This window comes from Ochotona curzoniae, unplaced genomic scaffold, assembly GCF_017591425.1.
Source record: "Ochotona curzoniae isolate NIBS_2020 unplaced genomic scaffold, NIBS_Ocur_1.0 scaffold_4701, whole genome shotgun sequence".
Lineage (NCBI taxonomy): Eukaryota > Metazoa > Chordata > Mammalia > Lagomorpha > Ochotonidae > Ochotona > Ochotona curzoniae.
In genome coordinates this window covers 47,919,438-47,932,068 of record NW_024467122.1, presented here as the reverse complement: position 1 = coordinate 47,932,068, position 12,631 = coordinate 47,919,438, and the positions used below count along the sequence as shown (strand labels likewise).

The 12,631-nt window shown below is 40.8% G+C and overlaps 1 long non-coding RNA gene across 1 annotated transcript in view; it reads left to right on the top strand.

The window, feature by feature from the left end:
- Positions 1-1,595: 1,595 nt before the first annotated feature.
- Positions 1,596-12,631, top strand: part of LOC121148680 — a 291,103-nt gene continuing 280,067 nt past the window's right edge. The window contains exon 1 of the long non-coding RNA XR_005882580.1: positions 1,596-1,666. This is a non-coding gene — a long non-coding RNA (uncharacterized LOC121148680). The remainder of the gene's footprint in view (positions 1,667-12,631) is intronic.

The following is a 12,631-nucleotide window of genomic DNA, read 5'->3' as shown; positions in this document are numbered from 1 at the left end:
TTTATTACCAGTATTTAGGTTTTTTTATGTCTTAAATTCGTATAGATTGTGTGTCCGATGTTCCATCCCTTTTACCTTGGTTACTCAATTTGTTGGTATATCAATACTTTTTGTAATTCTCAATTCCTTTTATTTCTGTAATGACATCTTTTTTTCATCTCTGGTATTTTTAATATTAATCTTTTTTGTTAGTTGAGCCAATAGTGTATTAGTTTTGTTTAATATTTGAAAGACCAGCTCTTGATTTCACTGATCTTTTGTGTGTTCTGATTTTTTTTTAAGAACAGGTTTATTTATTTATTTTTAAAGATTTTATTTTTATTACAAGGTCTGATATACAGAGAGGAGGAGAGATAGAGAAGATCTTCTGTCCGATGATTCACTCCCCAAGTGAGCACAACGGCCGATGCTATGCCGATCCAAAGCCGGGAACCAGGAACCTCTTCCGGGTCTCCTACGCGGGTGCACGGATCCCAAGGCTTTGGGCCATCCTTGACTGCTTTCCCAGGCCACAAGCAGGAAGCTGGATGGGAAGTGGAGCTGCTGGGATTAGAATCAGCACCCATATGAGATCCTGGCGCCTTCAAGGCGAGGACTTTAGTCACTAGGCCATGCTGCTGGGGCCGTGTTTTGATTTTTATTCTCAGATTTTTTTTTCTCCTAATTTTGTATTTGTTTATTCTTGCTTTTTAGATCCTTGAAACACATCATTAGGTTGTGATTTTGTACCTTTCCATTTTCGTGATGTAACGCATGTAATTGCTATAAACTTTCCTTTAACACTGCCTTGGGTGCAACCCATATCTTTTAGAATGCCGTCTTGTCGCCTTCACTTGCTTCTAGGAATTCTTTGATTCCTGTCATTGGGGATCATAACTGTAATCCTGGTATGTGGGCTGTAGCAGCTCACACTCACCTTGCTGTGGTGGAGTTTCCTTCCAGCTGGTGGCCAGGTGCCTTGCTCCAAGATGGGGCATCACTGCCAACTGCTAACTGCAGAAGTTGGTGATGATCTGTTCACTGCCGCATGACCTAACTGTCCTCATTGCTCCCAGCGTCTCCTTTCTTTTTGTAGAATGCCATTGCATTCTACAAACGTCTCTCTAACTGTCCTCTGGGAATTCAGTTCCTTCCCCTTTCTTTTCTTACATTCTTGGGTCAGGATCAGCACACCTTTTTCTTATTCAGCCATCTTGGATCTTCTCCTAGGTATTCATAAAATTTCTGTAGCCCTCCTGCTATTTGAAGCTCCCAAGTTTTGTAGCTCTCATTTCCTTTCCCCTTGAACTGTCCTCTAACAGGGATATTGAGGATGTATGTTTGCGTGCCCTCTGCTATTCCTAAGCCATTCAATGCTGAATGATTGATTGGATACAAGTTGCAGGGCTTTCTTAAAGGAAAAGGGACTATTCTTCTGATAGCTGTAAATAATTCCAAAGAATATAAACAGGCAGCAAAGTGGACTTGTTCTTCATGTATTGTCTAATAATTTAGAGGAAAATGATAGCAATGTTCACATGATTTATAGAAGAACAAACGTCGATCAGAAAAAGAAGCTAGCCAACGCAGTACTGCGCTCTCATTTCCAGTGTTGTGCTTGCAGGTGCTGATCCTATGAAGAAAGAAAGAGATGATAGCCATGCAACCGGCAAAGAAGTAGATTCAAGTATGTTTATATTCCTTAAAACTTTTGTGCGGATCCACCCTCCCCCTCCCTGCTGCCAAATGCCCTGTATTCATTAGATACCCGCTCTTGGAGAATATAGCACCTGGGCACAATAGACCCAATGTCAGTTGGCTTTATTCCTGGCCTTGTTTCTGAAGACATCCTGTGCTGGAAGGTAACAAAGGATCTTATGTCTCTTCTGTCTTTCCATCAGGTCCTTGCCATAAGCTGCCTATTATAAGTGTTTGAGTAATTCTCAACAGTGCATATCGGGGTTTTTCCTGAATGGACACAAGAATTGACTCATTCCTTGCCTGCCTTCCCTTACTTACCCTAGAAAATTAGGATGAATAGGCTAGACTAGGAAATGTATTCCTGCTTTTCTGTTTGGAATTTGTACTAAAAGTGTCTTAGGATCTTGCAGTAACCCATATTAGAACAAAATGTTTCATGAATCCATTTCATGAAAATTCTACTTTAATCTTCATTTTGCAAATATGAACCAATTGTTTGCTTATTTCTGAGAAGTTGTGGGGATGGCAAGAATAATGGGGATGGGAAGAGTTTTGTCTCTGCTCCATTTTCTGTGTATATTTTACATATCCCTGTGTTTTGAGAAGTTCATGATAAACCACTCGTATATTTTTCAGTATGTTTATCTTCTCTGTACTGTTTCTGTGAGTTTGGTTAGAGTCTGACTTCATGAAGAGTCAGGATTTTGAGAGTCTGTTCAACACCTACACAGCGAATTCACTTGGAAGGTACAGTGTGTGGCCCTCTTTCTGTCATAACTAGGCACCTAAAACAATATAAACTTCTCTAAAGTGTTATACATCAGTGCTAGACACTTGCCTTTGTGTTTCTGGTGTGTATAGAGGAAGTGCTGTTTGATTTCCCTGAGCTATGGGCAACTCTTAGAAATGGGGAGTTTTGTTTGGTCTCAGCAGTGTCCCCATTAAGCACGAGAATGAAGCAAGCTCATGATACATGTGAACCCCCCCCCAAAAAAAGACATTTCTCTGGGACATTATCAAACTGAGGTAGTAGATCAGAAGTTGTTATTTAACCTTTTTGTACAAAGATTACATGTATATCAGAGCCAAAATAACGTGGCTCAAGTAATAGTTTCACCCGTCCTATTTCCATGGAATATTCATAAGGATTGTGAATATTTCTTAAAGGGGATATAAGTTTGAAATGAACAACTATAGCAAGAGAACAGATATGTACACAATAGAAGAACAAATAGTATGGTACAAAAAATGCAGAGTCAAGATTATTTCATTCTATCTGTGGAGCTTCCGAGAACTGTAAAAGCGACGTGATGTTTGTGCATAGTTCAAAATATTTTGATAGGTTGAGAATTGGAGGTGAGGGAGCATGTCAAAAAACAAAGACAAAGGTTTAAGCACCCTCATGCAAGCATGAAAGGGCTTGCTGCTAGCTAATGTGTATTTCCCGGAGTTATTAACTACAAATGGACTATCTCCAAGGGTTGCCTCATCAGACCTGACCTAATAACAAAATATGCTGGTCTGCATCAAGTAAGCTACTTGAAAAGAAAATCAGATGCACACCACTGTCTCAGAATGACATCAAGGAGTCTTCAAGCATCATGAGACAGAGGCATGGACCAAAAATAAACAGCCCTAGGAGAGGAAAAATACTTTGGTCAATCTTTATTCTGCCGTGCAAATGGGCTTTTCAGTTTATTTAGAATCTTCGAAGTTTGAAAAATTATATAAATTCTGAGTATAGTCCATAATGTTTGAAAATAAAATATTCCTGGACTCTATTCCCTTTGGAAAGAAATATCCTTTTGCGATTAGCAGTTTCCATGGGCACAAGTATTATGATGCAGTGGATTCAGTGACCTCTTGGGATACTCGCATCCTGTCTCAGAGTCCCTGGGGTTGAATCCCAGTTTTTTTCCACTCCAGATTCTTGCTAATGCACCTGGGAGGTAGAAAAATGGCCCAAGTACTTGGGTTCCTGCCAACCACATGGGAGGCCTGTTTCTTGGCTTTGGCCTGGTCCCAACCATTTTGGGAAATTGAAAGCTTTCACTTTTATTGTCTCTCTCTCTCTCTGACATGTTGTCTGTAAATAAATCACCCTCCAAAAGTGTTGAAAAGGTTATATGGTATGAGTTTAACAGTATAGTGACCGTGACTTATCATTGCTTTGAATTTTCAGCAGTGAGTATACGAAACCTTCCATAGCTGTTAACGTTTCACTTAAAACACAAGTCAAGCATCAATCTGGAAAATAGAGTGTTGTTCTGAAGTGTGAATGGGTTTAACAGTGTCTCCTGGTTTATGCTTCTGTAACAGAAAAAACCAAGAGACATTTCTTTGGCAAATGAGAAATCAACCTTATGGTATCCAGATGTCCCTCTTGTTTTACAATGGATCCATGTGCGCAATACTTTTGCCTTTTTATTTTTGATATATTAATCATCTGGATGTTATCTTTATGGAGACACACTCTCCTAAAGGCCTTCCAGAAATATCCAGTGAATCAAGAGAGTGGTAGGAAAACAGAATTTTTGGGGGATTAACCATTTAACTACGTCAGCACATGAGTACTCCATTCTGGATCTGGGAAAAATGATGAATGCCTAAGCAAAGGGTGAACTAGAGGACTACGGAACACATGCACCTACATATTGCTGGATGTAAAGTAGTTGTTTACTTGCCCAAGGTACTGCTCAAAGTCTAATAAAGGGAAAGCTCAACTGAGAGACAAAGTGTGAAGCTATTTGTCTGTTTGGATTCTCTAGAGATGTCAAGCTGAATAACTACAATACAATGACTGTAATAAAGTGTTCTATACATCATGTGGCAGAAATAGGATCTTTGAGTTAGCAGATGTTTTTGAGTCTACTAATGACAGATTATGAAAGAGTTGAAATAATCACGCACATTTGTCATAATAACAAATATTGGACCTCTTAAAATTTTCTTTGGTGATTCAAAAGTAGTTGAATGGAGAATAATAACATCTAGTATTGTCACAATTATAATTAGTAACTTTAAGATCTTTAAGATGTTATATATATATATGAGTGTGTGTGCATATATATATATGTATATATATATATATATATATCTTAAGGACCTATTTTTATTTGAAAGGCAGATTTTTACAGAGAGAGCAGAGACAGAGGTCTTCCACCCATTGGTTCACTTCCCAGATGTCAACAATGAATAGGAGCTAAGCTGATCCAAAGCCAGGAGCCAAGAGATTCTACTGCACTGCCCGCATGGACACAGGGGCCAAGCACTTGAGCCATCCTCTGCTGCTTTATCAGGCCATAAGCAGGGAACTAGATGGAAAATGAGCAGCCAGGACATGAAAAAGCATCCATATGGGATGCCAGCATTGGCAGGCAGAGGATCATCGCACTATCCACAATGCATACCCATGTGTATATATATGAAAACTTGGGTCTGCCATTGTGGCATATATGGTTAAGCTGTTACTTGCAGTAACAGCATCCCATATGAGTATAAGCTTGAGTTCTGGCTGTTCCACTTTAGATCTAGCTCCCTACCAAACAAGCCTGGAGCCCAAGGACTTGGTTCCCTGTACCCATGTGGGAGGCCTGGATGAAGTTCCTGGTTTCTGCCTGGTCCAGCCCTGGCTGATGAGGCCATTTGGGAAGTTAACCACTGGATCGATAATGTTTCTGTCTCTTCATTTTGTCCCTCCATCTCTCCCTCATTCTTCATAACTCTGCCTTTCAAAATAAATAAAACCAATCTTTAAAAATTAAATGACTAACATAAAAAGTTTACCTGTTTATTAATTTAGTGTGTAAGTTAGGAAGTATTATTTAAAAACTCAGATTCAAAAGGGAAAAAAATAGTTGAAATGTCACCTTTCAAGTGACTTCCAACAAAGTTAGGTAAAACTGAAGCTTCTGGGCTGGTTTGTCTCAGTTTTAAAAGCTGGCCAGATGAATGCATTATTTCGACTACAATTTAGTACTAAATTTGTTTAACCTCTCATGGAGTACAAAGCACTGTCATTCATGTGATTGATGTTTATTGTAACTCTCAGGGCCTCCTTTCATAGAGAAGGCTTCAGGGGAGGAATGATGAAACCAAAGCAAAGCAGATATTAACTGACCAAGATGTGACTTGAAACAAATCTCAGTTTAGGCACCATACTTTTTCTACTAAAAATGATATTTTCGCCTTGTGTCTTCATTTCATCAATGCCTTGGGTTTTTTGTTTTTTATTTGTTGTTTTTTTTTTTTTAGTAGAAATCTGTACATTTTAGGAACTTTTCCAGTAGAGAAAACTACAGGAGTTAGTGGATGGAATCTTGAAGCATATTCCTCTATTTCCTGTGCTGCGTGTGGCTTTGACTGTTAATCCTTGCTTTAATTTCTTGTTTTGCCTCCTCTTCTGCTGCCACCACCATCACCCCTACCACCTTCATTATCTTCACATCCCAGCATACTGAGATTGCACGTGGGACCAAGTCTGTGGTAACAGGGGAGTTATCATTCTAGGCCACTTCCCTTTTTCAACGTCTGAGTTCAAATTGATGGGTTTTTTGTTGTCTCCATCTATATGATCCTTCTCTCTTTCTTTATTTCTTCACTTTATTCTATTTTCTGCACTTTATCAGTTCTCCCCCAAATATCTAACCGCAGAAATGCCACAGCAGCTGTTTTCTGGGACAAAATAACTGTCTGCCTTCCCGCCTGGGCACTGCTCTCACATACCAGAGGTGGACAGGCTGTGCTCTTCACTCCCTGCTGGAGAACTGGGTTAACCACCTTCACAGGCTTCGTTCCACAGACCCCACATCATTCCATGGTGTCGGGAATATGGATAGATTTGTTACATTTCAGTTCAGCATCAGAAAAGTCTATTTTGTCCATGGAGGCACTCTGTGCAGCCCACCCTCACTCACACAATAACTCTCAGCTGTGTCAACAAAGAGCACTTTAGATTAAAATTCCTAAAGTGGGGACTGTCGTTTCTCAGTTTAGGAAGTGTTCTAAAGTAGCTAAGAAGCACACGCTGCATTCTCTGGAGGCATCGGTGCGTGTTCAGGGATGACATTGTCCTTTCTAAGCAGCACTGCTCGCTGATCCTTGCAGAGAGAAGGATGCTTGCTGTTTGGTTCAGAGAGGAAAGAATCCAAACCTTCTGGGGAATCACAGGCAAGCTGAAGACAGTAACAAGAACGGACGCCAGAGAGGCTCGAGAGTAGCTAGGTCTGTGTGATTCAGCAGCTTCGGCAATCCAACCATTGAGCTATCATTGGTCTCAGAGAGAGGTTCTGATTATCCAAGGCTGGGAAATGGAGGCATTGGTGACCCCCTGGACTCTCAGTGGGTCTTTCTTTCCTCCAGGTGCTGATGGCTGGCAGCTTCCTCTGCCAGGAACTGCTCTTGGCCAGGGTCATGCTCCTTGGCAAGGCCAGCTCACACCCAGGGGTTGGCACATGAAATTCTAGGCTGGTTGACTATGGAAGGCCATTTCTCTGTTCTTATTACCCATTCTTTTGGGGGCATTTTGCTCACCAGGCATTTAAAGGCATAGAGAATATTCCATTATCAATGGAAAGATACATTACAAATTGTAATTATAAAAAGATAAAAGGGTACTTTTGTTATGTGGACTTGAAATGATTTTCTTGTGTAAACATAAAACTGCTCTGTGTATATGACATAAGCAGCTCGATCATTTTAAATTTTTGAGATAAAAACCAGACATTGAGAGAATTGTATCTCTCTTACTATCTTTTCCATTTCTAATAACCGAAAAATAATATCACCTATCAATTACCAAAACATTATTATCCACCAGTAGCTTTACTAAGTACCTTAGATATATCATCAAGTTCAGTGTTTGCAACATTCTTGAGAGAAACGGTTATGAATAAAGAGGTTGAGTAACTTACATAGGGGCACAACCCTACAAGGTAGAGCTAGGATCATTTTTTAAGCTCATTCTTATTTTAGAGGAAGGGAATGAGGAAGATAGAGAAAGAACACTTGCTTTCATCACTGCTTCGTTTTCTAAAAGACTAATAGCATCTGGCAACGACTAGGCTGGCGACTCAATCCAGGTTTTGTCCATGAGTGGGAAGGCCCCAGCTACTTTAGTGCTCACCTGCTACCTCCCAGCAACAGAGAGAAACTGGAAATAGGAGCAGAACCAGCTTTAAAGCTCAGATATCCCAGTATGGGACACAGATGCTGTAATCAGATTTCCTAACTGCGAGAGCTAACACCACACCACACAACTAAGATTTAAACATCAGCGTATCACGTTTCCAGCGCATATTACTAACCATTTTGCTTAACCTTCCTTAATCCAATCATTCACAATATATATTTTGTTTTAAACATGGGAAGTTTTTATCCCGTATTCCAAAGTTTTTCAGTGTTGCATTTTAGAATACGCTGATGACAAAGCTGCCCGGCCTGAGGGTTGACTGTAGAAACTGAAGCGTGTCAGTAGATGCTCTACTCGCATGTCACCCGTCACATGTCAGCAGACCCTTGAATTTAGTCTGAAAATTGCAGAAACAGTGGTCACGCCACCAAAGTGACTATTCTTGTCACTTCATTCTAGTCCCTGCTTCCACAGCACATTACCAACCAAAGATAGTCTCAGTTCCTTTTGCTAAACTCCTAATTTATTTGGGATAACTGGCTAATTTCTTAGTTGTTTGAATATCTGTAGTTTTTAAATCCTTTCCAGTCACTATGAGCCCCCCTCCAACTCTCAAGTTTCAATAGCTGAACAGAAATGAGAGGATTTTTTAAAAAATTATTTGAGCTGTATAAAAGTACATTATTTAAATATAATTAAATACACAGCTTTACTTGGACACTTTTATTTTTTTAATTTAGTTAAAAATATTTATTTAGAAAAGTTAGAGTGAGGGGGAGAAACAGAGATCTTCTATCTATTGATTCGCTGTCTGAGTGGCAGTAATGGCCAGGACTGGACCAAAGCCAGAAGCTGCTTCTGGGGTTCCCACGTGGATGCAGAGGCTCATGGACTTGGACCATCTTCTGCTTTTCACAGGCTGTTGGCAGGAGCTGGTCAAAAGCAGAATGATTAGGACTTAAACCAGCACTCATATGGGATGTCAGCATTGCAGGCAGTGGCTTTAACTCCTGTGCCACAGTGCTGGTCCCAAATTTTGAAAAAAATTATCCATTGCAGTTAAGGCCCAAAGCATCCATGTAGAATATATGATCTCCTATCCTCTCCCCCAAAGTCAATCTCTGTTATGAGTTTTAAGTAGTTATTTATTTGAGTCTGGGTTTTTGTTATGCTCTAGTGGGTAAAGCTACCACCTGCTAGGCGGAGACCAGAAAGACGCTTCTGGCTCCTGGCTTTGACCTGGCCCAGTCCCAGCCATAGTGGACATTTGGTAAGTGAACCAGCAGTTGGAAGATATCTCTTTAATACTCTGCCTTTACTCTCCAAGAAAAATAAATAAATCTTTTTTTTTTTTTTAAGGCAGAGTGAAGGACAGGTTGGGGAAGAGAGAGGGATGAAGAAGAGGGGAGAAAGGAGAGAGAGGGTTAGGGAAGAGGGATCTTCTAGCTGTCTGGTCAGGCCAGAGCCAGGATTGAGGAAGTCCTTCCTGATATGTTAGGTGAGTAAACGGGCTCTAAACACTTGAGCATATATCTTTCAGAGAAAATATAGAACTACAATGGTATGCATTCACCTGCTCATTTGTCATTTAAAGTGTGCTTTAAACATTTCTATAGAAACAAGCTATTGTTTTCAGTCAATACCGTTTTACCTCAGTATGAAGAATTTGGTCTAGCATTTTTTATAGTGTGGGCCTACTGGTTTATTTTGTATGAAAATGTCTTGTTTTCTGTTTGTTTTGGAAAACATTATAATTTGATATAAAGAAGTTTACTGGATAAACAGAATTCTACATTGATAAGTTTTTCAAAAATAAAACAAAACTAGCTTGTTTCTCCTGAAAAGTCTGCTGTGTTTTGTATTGCTGTACCTTTATATTTTGTTCATCTCTGCTTTCAGGATGTTCCTTCTTTCTTGATTTTTTTTTCAAAATTTATTATGTGCTTATAATGCTTGGTTATTATTCCTTCAATATTTTTTTTCCTCCACTCTTCTCCTGAGATGAGTATGGATAGGTCTGCTTCTCTCACACCATTAGCAGGAACTGGATGGGAGGTGGAGCAGTCAGTCCTCTTAAGGCATACCACATCACAGATTTTGGCTTTTCACTCACCTAGTTTTTATTGATTAATACTTCCCCTAAGATGGATCATAGCATCTGCTTTCTGTTTCTATCCTACCATAATTTATTGAAAAACTACAGTTATCTTAAGCAACATAATGTAGTAAAACTCTAGATTCTAGGTTTCCCTCCCAAAGGGGTTGTTCTTTTGTTGTGGCTGTTTTAGCAATATTGTCTGGGCTTAATCTACAGAGTTCCTCCTCCACAGTGCCAGAAGGTGTCTTTCTTCTTTTGTTTTCAATTCTTGCTGTCATCATCAGTCAGCCTGGCTGTATCTGCTTAACTTAGTGGCTGTCCAGTGACTGCCTAGAGGTGGCACGTAAAGCCTCAAGTCAGCAGTGCTACCACCTGCTGCTGCATGTGGGGTGGGGGGAGCAGGAGAAGACAGGCTACAAGCCTCCTTGGAATTTGATTATTTACTGGACTATCACAGGTGTGTTTGTAATCTCTGCCAGTCTGCCTGGGGTCTGACCTGAGGCCCCTACAGTGATCTTTCTAGGATATGCCATTAAGTGTCAGGCTCCTTTGCCAGTCTGACATTAACCCCAGTCCTGAGTGCTTCCTGCTGCTGGGATGTGTGAGGCGCTGACCTGTTTGGTTTCTCTGGTGATAGTGTCACTGAGTGCAGGTGAGCCTCTGCCACAGTGATGCTCCTGGTGTGATGAGACAGGAACCACAGGACATGGGGCTGCAGCTTCTATCAACATGCCATTCATCAGCTTTTCATGAATGAATTCTCACCAATTGCTTGTGTGTGTGTGTGTGTGTGTTATGTTAGTTGCCAAAGCCCCCAAATAGTTATTTTTTATAATTATACCCAATTTTATAGTTTTTAGTGGATAAATGCTGACTTATACCTTGGTCAGAGACCTTGCCCTGAAAAATAGAAAAAAAAAAAAAAACAGACTTCCGCCTTAACTGTACATCCGAAGCTAAGCTTCTAGGCTGATGCTTCAAGGAAATGTAAACCTTCCTGAATCCTGACCCAAGCTTTTAAATTAACAGAGGGAACAAGCTTAATTATATCTATAGTCATATGACACATGGGCATTAAATGTCAGGGGTAAGGTACTCATATAAAAATGTGTCAATATCAGCACGTTACCTAACCCAGAAAATTCTGAGATCCTAGCAGCCATTGATATCAACAGCTCCTTGGATTCCTCACCTGATGGTCATTGATGTGCTCCTGCTCACATATGTCACACAGCAGGCGCCCTGCTCCTTGCTGCCTCATTTCTGAAGGATGCTGGGAGCACAGAGAAATCACTGTTTCCCTCCATTGCATCTATTTTCTCCAACCTGTCCTAGGACTTCAGCTGTCCTTGAGTGGATCAGAGTACTTTTCAACAAGAAGTGAGGGGAGGACCCAGCACAGTAGCCTAGTGGCTAAAGTCCTTACCTTGCACAAGCCAGGATCCCACATGGGCGCCGGTTCTAACCCTGGTGGTCCCACATCCCATCCAGCTGCCTGCTTGTGGCCTGGGAAAGCAGTCCAGGATGGCCCAAAGCCTTGGGACCCCTGGCTTTGGATTGGCGTGGCTTCAGCTTTTGAGGCCATTTGGGGAGTGAATCAACACATGAAAGATCTCCCTCTTTGTCTCTGCTCCTCTCTGTATATCTGACTATGCAATAAAAATAGACAAATCTTGAAAAAATTTAAAAAGTGAGGTGAAGTGGTCAACACGTGACAGGTGAGGGCAGTGCTAATCATTTGTCCACCTACTGCTATGTGGGTGAGCCTTGCCAATCTGTCTGAGAAAAAAATTAGGGACCTTTGGAGGGAAGGGATGCTCTGAGCCCCAGGAAGTTGAGGCTGTGTGCTGAGAGGCTTCTCTGACATCTTCCATCAACCTAGTTCCAGAGGTGGGGAGGAGTGAAGTGCCTTCCAAGTGTTGCCTCAAGTATGGAAGGCAGAGGGAGAGCTGCCTGGCGACACTGTTCATGTTTGCTAAACTTCTGGTAGCTTCACTTGGCCACTGATATTCTCTCCCATCCCTGTGCTTTTTCTTCCTTCTGCAGAATCCAGGCTGGGGTGTACAGACGTTTCTTATTCCATTATTTATCTTTTATTATTGTACCTACTCTGTCTCTGTAGGTCTGACTCTTCATGCCATGCAATGAATTCATCAGGATGATTTTATCTGTGGTAAATACTACTTCAGCCATTCTGGTAATTCTCTAACACAGTATTTCTCAATCCTACCTTCCTAATGCAATCACTGCAGGAAAGGGCTGTGAGCAGAGCCCAAGTTGAATGTCCCATCCATGAAATCAACATCTCTGGAGATGCATGCCGGGTATCAGTGCTGGGAAACAATGTTGTCATGGAAAGTCAGACCTCCATGTAGCTCACTAATATTTGTCTTGGGTTTTTTTTCTATCTGAAACCAGTGCTTACCACATCCTTGAGGGACACGTTGGAATATTAACTGAAAGAAAGTATAGCAACATAGAAACTGAGTTATATCATGGTCTTGACAGCAATGTGTAAATACTTCTGAGATCATGTTGGCACAGTGCCCCACTGTGTTCTTGTATTTGCCAAAGCTTTGGTGGCTGACAACTGAAAAGAGACCTACCTCACAAGGGCAAATAAGAAAAAAATAAGCCAACCTGTAGATATGAAAGTTGTTGCATTTCAAAGACTGCAGATCTATTATATAAGATGCAGTGACACGTTATTTCAAATATTTACC